Source organism: Malus sylvestris, chromosome 11, assembly GCF_916048215.2.
Source record: "Malus sylvestris chromosome 11, drMalSylv7.2, whole genome shotgun sequence".
Lineage (NCBI taxonomy): Eukaryota > Viridiplantae > Streptophyta > Magnoliopsida > Rosales > Rosaceae > Malus > Malus sylvestris.
The window spans coordinates 25594350-25608742 of record NC_062270.1 but is presented as its reverse complement, the minus strand read 5'-3'; the positions used below and the strand labels follow the sequence as shown (position 1 = coordinate 25608742).

General features: G+C 38.5%; 2 long non-coding RNA genes across 2 annotated transcripts; one reads left to right on the top strand and one right to left on the bottom strand.

Annotated features, from left to right (window-relative positions):
* Positions 1 to 2588: 2588 nt before the first annotated feature.
* LOC126590878 (uncharacterized) lies at positions 2589 to 3857 on the bottom strand. The gene is made up of 2 exons (XR_007612183.1): positions 3307 to 3857; positions 2589 to 3213 (listed from the first exon to the last, which is right to left on the bottom strand). It is a non-coding gene; the product is annotated as an uncharacterized LOC126590878 (long non-coding RNA).
* Positions 3858 to 12125: 8268 nt separating this feature from the next.
* LOC126590869 (uncharacterized) lies at positions 12126 to 13860 on the top strand. The gene is made up of 2 exons (XR_007612179.1): positions 12126 to 13112; positions 13561 to 13860. It is a non-coding gene; the product is annotated as an uncharacterized LOC126590869 (long non-coding RNA).
* The last annotated feature ends 533 nt before the right edge of the window (positions 13861 to 14393 follow it).

The following is a 14393-nucleotide window of genomic DNA, read 5'->3' as shown; positions in this document are numbered from 1 at the left end:
GTTCACCATAAGCTCAAGCAAAATTCTTTCTTTGTTTTTATTTTACAAATAGTAAATGTCGTACAGCCACTTGAAAAAGGGACATCATACTATCTTTATATGATCATGGAAATGAAAATAAAGAGGCGCCAAGAGAAGAAATTTGGGCTGAAAATTTAGACCCACGATGTTTCTTAAACATCGTATAGTTGTGATCAAGGTATTAAATATCGGTAATATCGGAAATATCGGTAGTCCAAAAACACGGAAATATCGATGGAAATATCGGGATATTATCGATATTGATAAAAATAATATGGAAACCAAGGAAATTGTAAGAAAAACTTGGAAATTTTTATTGAAACTTTGCAGGATGTTTATTTAGTCAATTATCTATTAGTTTATCACAAAAAATTGGAAGGAAATGCATTGCATGATAGATTTAACTGATTTAAGTTGATTATATAGCGAGCTGGCAAACATTATGAGTGTAGAAAATATGTAGTAATTAATGAAAGAAGTTTAAACACACAGTCACAGACTATAAAAAATTGTACATGTAAAAGCTGTAAAAGTTGAATTATTTAGATGCTTTTTTTTCTTACACGCCACCCACCCACACACACACAGACTCTCACACGCCAACACACACGCACACACAGATCACACGCAAACAGAGACTGAGGTCTCTCTCTCTCTCGATCCTTCTCTCTTCTCTCCGACAGAGACTGAGGTCTCTCTTTCTCTCACGTTCCTTCTCTCTTCTCTCCCTTCTCCATTCTCCCACACACACACACACAGATCTCTCGATCTCTCTTCTCCCTTCTCCCACACACACGCACAGAGACATCGCCCCTCGTCATCGTCATCGTCTCCCACACACACGCACAGAGACCTCGCCCCTCGCCTCTCGTCATCGTCTCCACCGCAGATCTAGGTCTTTGAACGTCAAAGTTTCGAGCACGCCTCAGATCCAGGCGATCTGATTCTGACGCCGTAGTCGTTGCTACCGCCACCAACTTCCTAAGCCAAGAATGGAGAACCTGATCTCGTTGGTGAACAAAATCCAGAGAGCTTGTATTGCTCTAGGGGACTATGGCAAAGGTAGCGCATTCGTCGTCGCCGTCGTCGCCATCACTGTCGTCACCATCGCCGTCGGTGGTCAGGTCAACTTCCGGTCCCTCACCTTCTTACCTCTTCGATTGATTCATGCATATGAATTGTGGTTGTGTTTTCAATGGCTCTGTAGCTTAGATCTTGATCTTAATCGTGTTTTTGCAAGGTTTTTGGGACGAAATCGGCTCGGGAATAGGCACACCCATTTCCGGCGTTCTTCTCCGAGTAGCCAGTTCCAAAAATATCGCGATAATTTCAGAAATACCGTGATATTATCGATATTATCGATAATATCACGATATTTTGACGAAAACCCTTTGGATACCTATTAAAATATCGATCCGGCAAAAAACCGATAATATCGACGATATCGCCGTTATTATCGGCATTTTGTTCCTTGGTTGTGATTGAATGGCATTGCTGTAGTGCCATTAAATGATTTTCGTTGACGTTTGCCAAAAGCGTGACCAAGGATGGCGTTGCAATCACGTCAAGTGTTTTATCCATGAGTGTGTGAATCTCTTGGCTGTGAATTTGTGGTTTCCTACCTTCCCTCTGCTGCCATAACCACACCCACCACCTCTCTCTCGGACCTGGCTCTCTGCCCTCCAGTTTTCATACACTATCATCCCCTCCTATTTGTGCGGTCACAATTAAGCCACGTCAACATTTTATATCATTATTGCTTTTTGTCTTATTATCTCTATAAAAAAATCAATATAAAATGTTGACGTAGCTTAACCATGACTGCACAAAATAGGAAGGGATTATAGTGTATAGGAACTAGAAGAGCAGAGAAGCCGGGTCCCTCTCTCTCTACCCCCAGCAGAAGGCATGTTTGTGGGACTAATGATCTCTTGGATTATTTTCTTCACCATTATCTTATGGAGACAAGTTCACACTAGGTTGAATGTTTCAACCCATCCTCCACTATCCAGTTGAAAGAAAACTAGGTTCTAGGGTGTCTTGAATGAGATTCACGCATTTCTTCGCCGTCTTGAAAATTTGAATTATATTTTTAGAATAAATTACACAAAATTACCTTAACTATGAGTTGAACCACAATTTCATACCTCATGTTAAAATTGACGTGACATGAAATGGGTTCCACTCCCTAGCCAAACTGGATTAAAAAATTAATTAAAAATAAAAAATAAAATCATTTAAATATTTTTATAAAAATTGTGGGACCCACCCCTTACAATTTAAAATAAAATCACCCTTCTTCCCCATTCTACCCGACGACATCGTTCTTGCCCGTCTCCGGGCACCCCAACCTCACCCATCTCCTCTACAACTGCAAATTGCCCTTCGCCAGCATCCCCATGACCTCCACCCGCCTCACCACCACCACACTAAACCCAGATATATTTTCTGTCCATTTTCATAAAAAAAACCAGATAAATGTTTTGAAAACCTTCGTCAAACCAATTCAAACAAGAAAATCTCACCATCCTTCCCACCGTTAGCCAATAGCCCACCTATTACTCATCTTCTACTAAATCCCAGCACAAAGGTATGTTTTTATATAAGTATGTTTCTCTATTTATGGTAGTATGTTAACTCAAATTTGTAAAATTGTAAGTGATGCTACTCCGTCTGACCTTGTGCTTGTGTGTGTTAAAGGCTATGGGTGATGAGTGAAGTGTAGAACCTCTAATCACTTCCCTTTCCCTTGTACATATCTGTTTTTACTTTCTGTGTTCATTGAGTTAACTCATTCCGAAACTATTCACAATGAGATAACTGGCTCTTCTCGTTCGGCATTTCTCCATTTTTCTTGTTGTTGTGTTTCTACTGGCCGTTGCAGTTAGGCAAGTAAACGTCCCATTCGCCGTCGCTGGTGCCACGTAGGTCGTCGAAAAATGTCTAAAGGTTTAACGGAATACACCTTTCTCGTTTGTAGATGCCGTTAAAGTTAACGTATCCTCCACAGTCGCCATTAAAGTTAACGGTCTGCCGCCGTCGGATTAGCTCGATTTCAACGTGTTTTATATTCTCAGTCCAACCAGAATCACAAAGCTAAGTCTAGGGAGTTACCTAAACTCAGATTTGGACCAAAGGATGTTGAATCCATGTCGGACTCAGCAGAAACTCGTCGGACCTCCTCGTCGATTTCTGGAAATGTGAAGAACACGACATGATGGGGTTAAAACCTCAAATCTCAACTCATTTCACCCCACAGCACAAATATAAACACAAGGAACTTACCCAGATCAAATGCAGAGGGATTCGAGGTAGATTGCGCCTCGATCTCGCTGGAATTCGTCCGTTTCCTCTTGCCAGGAACTTGAAACGAAGAACACAGGTACCACAGAGGTTAAAACCTCTCACTCCAACACAAAACTCACATGCAATGGAAGAGAATGATACTTGGTTAAAATGGAGGGATCCCCGAGCTCAATCGACGGCGTTTCCATAGGTTTTCGCCGTGAAACTCACTGGAGAGCCTCGGAGCACATGTTCACCCACTAACATTGACCGAGGTCCACATGCAAGGGTACCCCCATGATCCTTGGACCACAGAGAGTCTGATTTTGGTGGTCTGGGGACGGGATTTGGACGATATCGTGGGTGGTGGTGAGGGTTTCCTCTCGGTGACAGAGAGAGTGCGGAGAGAGAGAGAGCCGAGAGTTACAGAGTCAGTGAATGTTTTCCGAAATGAGAAAGGAGGAGGAACGGTTGGGGTTTAACCCACTTAATAATTTCCCAAGTGAAAATTATTAAAATGCCCTCTTTCAATATAGTTTCGTAACTTAACTCTCGTAAGTCATATTCTAATTCCGTCTTTGCTTACACAATTGTGATTACAATTTTTTTTTTTTTTAAATATGAGAAATTGAAATTCAAGTCGAGGCTAGAAAGACACCCAACTAGGGGTAATTTGGTCATTTCAAATGGTTCAAGAATAAAATACAATATTTTAAGGTCTAGGTTGTAGCAGTCTACCCCCTTAAGAAAATTTCATCAGCGAAATTTCTAAAATAACTAGTAGAAAATATAGGGATATTGCGCTCTTATACTTTCTTTAGTTTCCCAAGTAGCTTCTTTGATCTTATGGTTTCTCCAAAGAACTTTCATCATAAGTATCACCTTGTTTTGAAGTGTTTTCTCTCTCCTATCTAGTATAGTTACTGGTTCTTCTTCATATGTCAGATCTTTTCGTAGGTCCACTTGTGTCGATTCTAATACATGAGATTTGTCTGGTAGATACCCTCAAAGCGTCGATACTTGAAATACTTATGAACACATGGCAACTCTGGAGGTAAGCCCAAACAATAAGCTACATTTCCTACACTATCAGTGATATACCAGGAACCAATATGTCGAGAACTGAGCTTTTCCCGCTTCCCAAATCGCACCATACCCTTTCATTACTTGTATCTGTTAGTGACTTCATCCACCAGTTCTGGACCCAAAATGGTTCTTTCGCCTACCTCATTCCAATATAACGGGGTCCGACATGCTTTACCATACAATGACTCAAAAGGTGACATACCAAGACTTTTATGGAAACTATTATAGTAGGTAAATTCCATTAACAGTAGATGGCAATCTCAACTCTCGTTGAATTGCATGACATTTGCTCTCAACATATCCTCAAGCGTCTGAATAGTCTTCTCAAATTGCACATCAGTTTGAGGATGGAAAGTGGTACTATAAGTAGTTGAGTGCCCATGGCTTGCTAAAAAGCCTTCCAAAACTTAGCAGTGAATCAGGCATCTCGATCCAATATAATAGTGACTGGTACTCCATGCATTGGAACAATCTGGTCAATGAACAATTGAGCCAATTTTGTAATTGAGTAATCCTCACGTACCCGAATAAAGTGTGCATATTTCGTGAGACGATCCACTATTACCCATATACCATCATGGCTAGCTCTTGTTCTTGGTATATTGTAAAGGAAATCCATAGTAATTTCTTCCCACTTCCAAATTGGAATAGGATAATGTTAAGATAATCCAACCAGTTTCTATTTTTCTGCTTTCACTTGCTGGCAAATTAAACACTTTTTCACATATTCAGCAACATCCCTCTTCATACCCAACCACTAATAGAAAGGCATGATTGTATAATACTTCTTGGTAGAACCATAAGTCGAAATATGTGCTTCATCCATAATTTCCTTCATTGGCTTTTCATTCCAAGGAACATGTAGTCGATTGTATAATTGTAGTCACTGATAAGCTCCACCCATCTTCATTGTCTAGCTCATTCTGGTAAAAAAATTGTTGGAAATGTGCCCTAAAGACAATCATATGATGATACTTTACGGACATTTCACATGTTAAACTAATCTAGTTTAATATAAATGGCAAAAATTATTGTTTAAAGTCGTCTCATATAAACGTTATATGCTTAAATAGTCCAAGGAATATGTAATTGGGAGAATGTGATTTAAAGAAGTTAGATTCATGAAACCATTCTTTTTCATATACATATCCTAAATATTCCTGATCATAGGATTGCCAATTGGGCATTGATAGTTATTTAAGATTAGTACGTGCTATGTCTTCTCTTAGAGAGAGTGATTGGTCTTGAGTCATTGGTGTGACTAACACCATGACAATCATGTAAGTGCTCAATAGAAAATGAATCCACTGAACGTGATTAACAAGGAGTTCTCATACTTATGTCACATGAGAACTCATGGTTGGGATAATGCAAAGTAGTCATTTGACCTGAGGCATCATAGTTGTCTTGTGGTTAGGTCTTTGATCTTTGACTATGTCAAAGTCACTCCGTCAGAAGGTGTTCACGACATAGTTGGGGTTAAGCCACTTAGCTATAGAGGCAAGTGAATGCACAACAAGGGATCTCTAACCTTAATACCGTTTAAGGGAGAATTCTCTATGATATGATTAAGAATCTCTAACCAGAGTATGAATGAGATTTAGGAAGTCGTTCCAAATCACGTTCAAGGTAATATATAAGTAAAAGAATCACATTGGATAGTAGACATGAATAAACTATCAAACCAAACAATGTGATCAAGAGTATTGTATTAGAGAAAGACCATATTGCATTGTAATCCCAAACTGAATAGGTTCTCTACCTCTTATGATTAGCTTGGATAGCCATGACATACTGCTAGGTGTCACTCATGGTTTGTGGAAGCCCTAAAGGTGCATAATCACTAAAGGGAGCATTGAAAGTAAGTTTCAATTCACAATCGATTTGTAGAGTTCTAATCGCCCACTGCCTCACTAAAAGGAACATAATGGATCATACACCGTGTAAGGTAGAGATTGAAGAAACAACGGAGATGAGTAAAGATAATTAAATGGTTTAATTATTTATGGCTAGGATTAATTAATATGTTAATTAATCAAACGAATAAGTTCGTTTTAGCTTTTGAGTAATTAGTGGAACTCAAGGCCCATTGGGCCTAGAACCACCAAGCCCATTAACTTAATGACTTAAAAGGGCCCAAACAACCCAAAGCCTTTAGAAGGCCGGACATATCAAGAACGAAAGGTTTTTTGGTTCTTTATGTCACTTAAGTGAAGTGACTATATAAGGGACTTTATAGCCAAAATTCATTAGGGTTCTCTCTTGAGGAAATTGGAGAGAACAAAAACTCTCCTTTTTCTCTCTAGGAGGTTGGGATTTACGAGTATCAATCCTCCTCCAAGGTTACTCATTTCTTCTTTAAGTCCCTCCTTGGTGTGGAAACTTAGAGGTTCCCTTTCTTGGGAACTTGGAGAATCCATTCAACCATCCTCCTCCAAGAAATCCATGGAGTTAAGAAGGAAGGAATGAAGAACCTCTCTTTTGGGTGATTAGCCTTTGCTTATGCAAAGAGGTTCTTCAAAGGTATAAAAGTTTCTCAACTCTTTTCTTTAAGATTTGAGTTGAATCATGATTCAGCACAACTACTAGACCTTGAATTTCATGGATAAAGTTTTTTTTTTGAGTGTGTTGATGCACAAAATCAGCGAGGACTTTGGTACAACAGAAAGTGCTAAGTTTGTGACCTTGCTAGATTGTTCCGGTCACTAGTGTGGATAAGTAAGTAAATGGATAGGGACAGGGAAGCAAAACACAAGATGTACGTGGTTCACCCAGGTTGGCTACGTCCACGGAGTAGAGGAGTTCTCATTAATTGTGAAGGGTTTACACAAGTACATAGGTTCAAGCTCTCCTTTAGTGAGTACTAGTGAATGATTTAATACAAATGACCTTAGGCAATATTGTGAGAGAATGATCTCTATTTATAGAAGAGAGTTTCTAGTTTCATTTTGACATTGACACGTATCGTGTTGTGATTGGCTTCTGATGTTGACACGTGTCGCACTATGATTGGCTTCTGATGTCAACACGTGTTGCGCTGTGATTGGCCTCCTGGTTGGAGGGAAACTCTTATGGGTCTTTGACGGTATAACGTTGACTGGTGCTCAGTAGTTTCGGGATTGGTCAAGTATGGTACAAACAGAGTGCATACAAGTATGATTCCATCTTTAATTGTTAATAGCATGCATAGATGTTGCTCAAATGAACTTGTTTTCACAAATTTTTCCTTCAAGTGGTATCAGAGCCTAGGTCTAGTAATCCTTTTGGGGTTTGTAGTTCATAGTCTTTGATTTGAATGTTGTAATTGTTACAAGCTTTATTCTTGCTTCTTTGAATGTAAATTTTGTTAGAAAATTTGCAATCTCAAATGTTGTAGATGTAGTTCATATGAGCATGAATTTTGGAGCTAAAATTTGGTGCCACTTTTATGGGGAAATTTGGTCAAATCCAAGGGTAGATTTTTTGGTTCATGTTTGTCTTGTTAAAAGTGTTTTAAAGTGACTTTTGGAACCCTTAAGTACCCTAGGATGTTAACCCTCTTTTGAGTAGTGTAAATCTGAGTTTTATTGAGTGAAAACATTCATGGAGCTCTTATGGGTTTTCATGGATGTTCTTTAATCTTCTTGCTTTGTTCTTGTTGTTCATACCAAGAACAAAAAGTTTGTTGTTTTGATTCAAAAAGGGTGTTTTGTTGTTTATTTGTTTTTGTTAGTGATGGATGGTATGATTTTTCAAACAACACCCATGCATTTTTTACTATTCACACCATACCAATCACTTACAACTTTTAATCACTTTTCAAACACACAAATCAACTCACACACACCATCACTACTCACCATGACCAGCCACACCTATAATGGGGGTACTTTTGGGGCTTTTATGCAATTACATAAAGTTTTGATACTTTTATGTATTTGCACTTTGACCCAAAAATTTATGTTTTTACATAAAGGCCCAAAATCACTAAAGGATAAATTGTTTTGCTCTTTTAATGAAGTTTTTGCATTTATTGAAATTTTTGGGTTCTAGTTGTAATTACATGAAGAAGTGGACTTTTGTGTTTTTACAAAGTGACCTCAAAAGTTTGTGTTTTGCAATATAGCCCAAAAGTTGAGGTTATTGCATTTTGGCCCAAATTAGTTGAGAACAAAATAGTTTTGTATCTTTAAATGAGAATTGGATTTTCATTTCATTTAGCTCCATCTAAATCAATTTTATGGATACAAAAACCAAATGACAATGTTGCATTCAAGTTTAATTAGTTAAAGTGTTAATTAATTAAAGAAATGGTGATTATGAACCTAAGCCTACAATAATTGAACTATGTGAAAGGCGGTCTCTCAAATTTGTTTGAACCATGGGAATGTGTAGATTAGATTTTGGTTGTAATTTGATATGATCAAATGTTGTAGAATAGCATAAACTCTTCTTCACTTTAAAGCAATTTGATTTGATCAAATGTTGTAATAGAGCATAATCTCTTCTTTACTTTGAAGTACTCTTTTCTTGTTTTATTTGATATGCATGAAATTGAAGTTGTAGGGTCCAACGACCAATAAGAAAACATGCCTTAATGTGATTAAACGTGTAACTAAAATCAATCACCATCTTTAGACCGAGATCCAACACTAAACTCGTGTTGGACGACCACCACTCCTCTCGCCACTGCGTGACTTTACAAACACGTGAGGGGCAAAATGGTAATTTTTCATCCTAGAGAATTTATTACTTGTTTATTGAGACAACAGTGAGTTGTCGGTATTGCAGGTTGCAGACTGTAATATCAATGGCTTATTCGTTGGCTTCGTTAAGCAAGTGATGCGTGCAAATTGTATTACTTATTGTGTCTCAAAAATTACATTTTCTTCTTATATGTTTGATTTAAATGGAAGAAATTGCATGTTCTATGCGTTTTGTGGCTAGATTAATGAGATGGAAAAATGCATATTAAAATTCTATAATTTCTAGTCAAATAGGATGAGAATTGTTCTAAATATCATTTACCTATATTTTTGTATGTCATTGGGTTTCAATATTATTATTTTTTTTTAACAAAGGATGTTATCTACACTAAAGTGGAGGGGGTGGGCTTAGCCTCACAATAAGCTAGCAATAATATGGTTCAAATTCATCTTTGGTAAAAATCGAACCTAAGACCTCTCACTTACAAGTGAAGAAGAATACCATTAAATCGTAGTACTAAAAGGTTGGGTTTCAATATTTTACATTGCTACTATTTTACTTTTGGGTAGGTTAAAGGAAAGACAATGTCACAAAAAAAAAGTAAGGAGTCTTTGTAAGGAGGGTATCGCATGTGCGGTAAGGCTCTAGGGTTAAGGTTTCAGTTCAAGTGACGGTGTTGCTTGGGATTGGATTTTACGACTACTCCTGTTCCTGGTGGACTGCCTAAATTCCTCTAAATGTGAACAACGGTGGGGTTGGGCTGTAAACCTAGGTGTGTTCGTTAGGTTGGTTTGGTAACTAGGGTTTCTGTAATGGCGAGGAATGGAAAACAACATATGGAGTCCTTTGCACAAAAGTTTGGGACCAATTTATCATTGTCAGAGAAGGAGAAGGGTGGGATCAAAATTGAAAAGAAGGCTGTCGAAGGTGCTTTGTTGGGCTTTCATTACAGTGTTGTGGCAGAGGTTTTTTCGAGCAAAGTTGTCAATGAGAATGGGTTCATTGATCAATTCACTAGTCTATGGAGAGGCATTGAGGATGTTTCAATTAAGGCAGTAGGTGGGGCCTGCTTCATGGCTCGTTTTATTGGTTATTGGGATATGTGTATAGTGTTGGAGGTGGAAAAACCATGGCTTTTTCGTGATGATTTTGTTTAGGTAGTCGATGACGCTCGCCATGGTCGGTGGGCTGAGCCCCTTCACTTGGTCACAATGTGGGTTCAACTGCACAATGTTCCTCCACTTAATATGATGGAGGCGATAGCTTCTGCAATACGGGGTTTAATTGGCAAAGTGATCAAGGTGGACAAAGATGACGGTCGTGACTGCATTGGTAGATTTTTACGTATCAAGGTTTCTTTTGATGCTTGAGAACCACTTATGCGTGGAGCGATTGTGGAGTTCTCAGATGATGGGGAGATATTAATTGATTTTTGTCTTGAAGGGTTGCCTAACTACTTTTAATTTGTGGTAAGGTGGGGCATGTCACTAGGTGTTGCAAGTCTAAAATAATTGGTGAGAAGGCTTCAGAGATGGACACAGAGGCTTTGTACGTTTTTAAAAGACTTGATGCGGAGTATGATTTGAGAGGGAATTGGCTTGGTGGGCGAGTTACTTCGTAGGGACAGAGGTTTGGTGACATGCAAAGGGGACCAAGGGTTCGTAGTGGTCATGCCTCATCCTCTAATTGGTATGACAATGTAATTCCGGAGATGCATACTAGAGTGACCGTCGTGCAAGGGTGGCTAAAAAAAAAGGAACATCAAAGGTTGGAACGAGATAGAGCTTTTGATGCAGGCTTCATTGGTCCAGGAGGTTCGATTGTGCCTGAGGCAAAGATTATAGTTTTGGAGAACCATCCGAAAGTGGAGATGGATATAGGTGAGGGTACTGAGGTGAAATAACCTTGTCATGAGATTGATTTGAATATTCTTATTGTGGTTAAGCAAGCTGGGTCCCATGATGGAATCCATGAGATGGGCGTGATAGATGAACGGATGGGGGATGGTTTGTAATCCCCAAGACTCTGACCTTTTCGACCTTCTTCCAATAATTGAGGTAACTACGAAAGGGGGTGTGAAAAGAAGCCGAGATGATGACAATGATCTGGAAGTGGTTGATGAGGCGTTGAACCGTGTGTACAAAATACAAAAGTCAGAAGTTGACCAAGCGAAGGCTACATATGAGAGGTCTTCGTGATCACAATGAAAATCATATGTTGGAACTGTTGGGGTATCGGGGGAGACCTGACAGTTGACGATCTTCTAGAGCAAAATCGACTCCACTCCCCCGAGGTTGTGGCTTTACGGGAAACGAAGAATCATAGTAAGAGGTACCATTATTTGAAACAAAGGCTTGGAATGGCTTGTATGCATGCTATTGAGCCTAGGGGAATTACAGACGGTATATGTTTGTTTTGGAGAGATGCCAAGGATGTTGTTTTAGTAAAATATGGGGATTTTTTCATGGAGATGAAGGTATAAATTTTATGGCGCTAAAATTGGATATGGCAAAAACCTATGACCAAGTTGAATGGTCTTTTCTTAATGCTATGTTGAATAAATTGGGATTTGATGATATATTCTACCAATGGGTGATGGAGTGTGTGCAAACAATTTCATATAGTGTGGTAGTCAATGGTGATGCTATGGGATATGTCACTCTATGTACAGGACTTCGCCAAGGGGACCCGTTATTGCCTTTTTTGTTCCTAATTTGTGCCAAGGGATTCTCATCTCTTATTCATAATGAGGAGTGGGTTGAACGGATTCGGGAAATCAAGGTTAATCACCTTGCTAGGCCCATTTCCTATGTTTTTTTGCTAATGATTCTGTGCTTTTTTGCCAAGCTACGAAGATAGAGGCGGTGTGTGTCAATAGTTTACTCTAACACTATGCGGATGGTTCGGGGCAATTTATTAATTTGGAGAAGAGCTCAGCCCATTTTAGCTCTGGGTGTCTGTAGTATTTGAAAGTCCATTTATCAGAGATTTTGGGTATCAAACATCAGGAGGGTTTTGGAAAATACTTGGGTATTCAAGCAGATTTTGGGGTGTCGAAAAGGAAAGTGTTTGAAGATGTACGTAATAAATTGGATGAAAGAATTAATGGATGAGCGGAACAGTTTCTGTCGGTTGCTAGGAAGGAGGTACTAATTAAAAGTGTGGCTTCATCTTTACCTAACTATACAATGTCATGTTTCCAGCTACCAGTTCAATTGGCAAAAGAAATCAAACAAGTGATTGCAAGAGTTTGGTGGAGAGACCAAAAAACAAAGAAGGGTGTCCATTGGGTGGCTTGGAGTAAAGTTGCAAACGGAAAATTAATAGGAGGGCTTAGTTTCAAGGAAATAATTTCTTTTAACTTAGCTATGCTTGTGAAGGTTGGGTGGCACATTATTTGTAACCCGGACTCTCTCCTAGTTAAGGTTCTTCATGCTAAATAATTTCCTTCATCGTCTTTTCTGGATGCACCAATGGGACGAGGCACTTCTTGGGGATGGAAATGGATTTTGCAGGGGAGAAAAATATTGAAAGCTGGAATTCGGTGGAGGGTTGAGGACGGGAGGAATATTCGGATTGCAAAGGACCCATGGTTGCCTACTCCACATACATTTCTTCCCATTTTGAGGCATGCAAAGATGCCAGGAAGGGTTGGGGATTTAGTAGTGCCTGGGGGTATATGGAAAAAGGATATTATTTAATGGTGTTTTAACGACGAGGAAGCCCATATCATTTTGATAGAATTATTTGGCATTACACAAAGAATGGAGTGTATGTGGTTAAATCGGGATACATGGTTGCTCAAGAGATGAATCGAAACGGGGACCTTGGTCGTAAAGGTGTGGGGCAATCGAGTGGGGAACAAAATAAGGATCCGATGTGGTCGGCAATTTGGCACTTGAAGGTCCTTCCAAAGCTGTGGCATTTTATATGGAAGGGATGCAAAAATATTCTTGCAGTGAATACTAATTTGCAATGCTGTGGTGTTCGTTTGGAGACGATGTGTCCACATTGAGGAAGCTCTGGAAACCCAGGTACATTTATTTTTCCATTGTCCATTTGCTCGCATTTTTTGGTTTGGATCTCTAATCCAATTGGATTCGGTAATGGTGGAGGGGGTGATTTCTTGGATTGTTGGAAGTGGCTTTGTCGTAAATATGATGATACTGAGTGTTGGAAATTATTTATAATATTTAATTTCTGTATGAATGAAAAATAAGAGTCAAATGTTATAGTTGAATTCAAATTCATGAGTTGCATCTGTTTTTTGGAACTTTAGGCAATAGTCACAATGTTTCAAAAGGGGTAGTTTGAGTTCTATATAAACTCAAACATCCCACATGTATAATGAATTGAAGAAAAGAGTTTTTTCCAATGTCTTTTATTCTTTGTTAGTCAAACTCCGAGTTGTGTCTTAAGAGTATGGAATATATGAAGTTCGCCAGAGTCCGAAGATTGAAGTGCCTTGACTTCGGATTATAGATTGTTGAATCTTGGGAGACGGATGCCTACCCAACTACAAGCACAAGAGTAGGGGCGAAATTCTGTCTTTCGGACATTGTATTTATGCAAGCCTCAATCTCCAAGTCTGTTAGTCTTTCTTACTTTTTCTCTAATTGTTTATATTAATCTTGTATACAATTGATGTTGTGATTTTCTTTTTGATTATTATTATTGGAATTCTTGTATTATTTCCATATTTTCTATTATTGCTCCAACAATCTAAAGACATAAATTTATCTCTATGCAATAATTAGAAAATGTGATGATGAGTTTGTAAGATGTTTATGCAGTATACCGGAAAAGCAGAGGGAAAACGTAAGCATTAGTGTTTACTTGATTTGTGCCTTTTGCATTGTATGATTTTTAAAACTTGACAGTTATTATGGCAAGAAGTAAGTGGTTCCTATCAAAGAATGATTGAGAGACACATATGAATGTGATAAAACTGAACATAAATATGCGCCATATGGTATAATAGTTCATAGTGCAGACTAGTACTAGTCCGTGGGATTAGTTCCTTTATAAGGAAGAAAATTCATTTGAATTTGATGCATTTATATGATTGTTTGATTTTTATGATGAGGACTTGTAGTCCAATCTCGCTAACCATTGCGGCTATTAAATATGTTTTATTAACCACGTTGTTATGAAATGATTTTTCTAACAGAATCAAATTGATATGCTTTGTTTTATTAGTGTATTAGTATGATTATATTCCATTTATTTAAAATGGAAGATGAAGTGGTTTTATGATCAGGAAAGGCATGTCTTGATTGGGAGATGCAAAACACTGCATATTTTTTTATGAATCC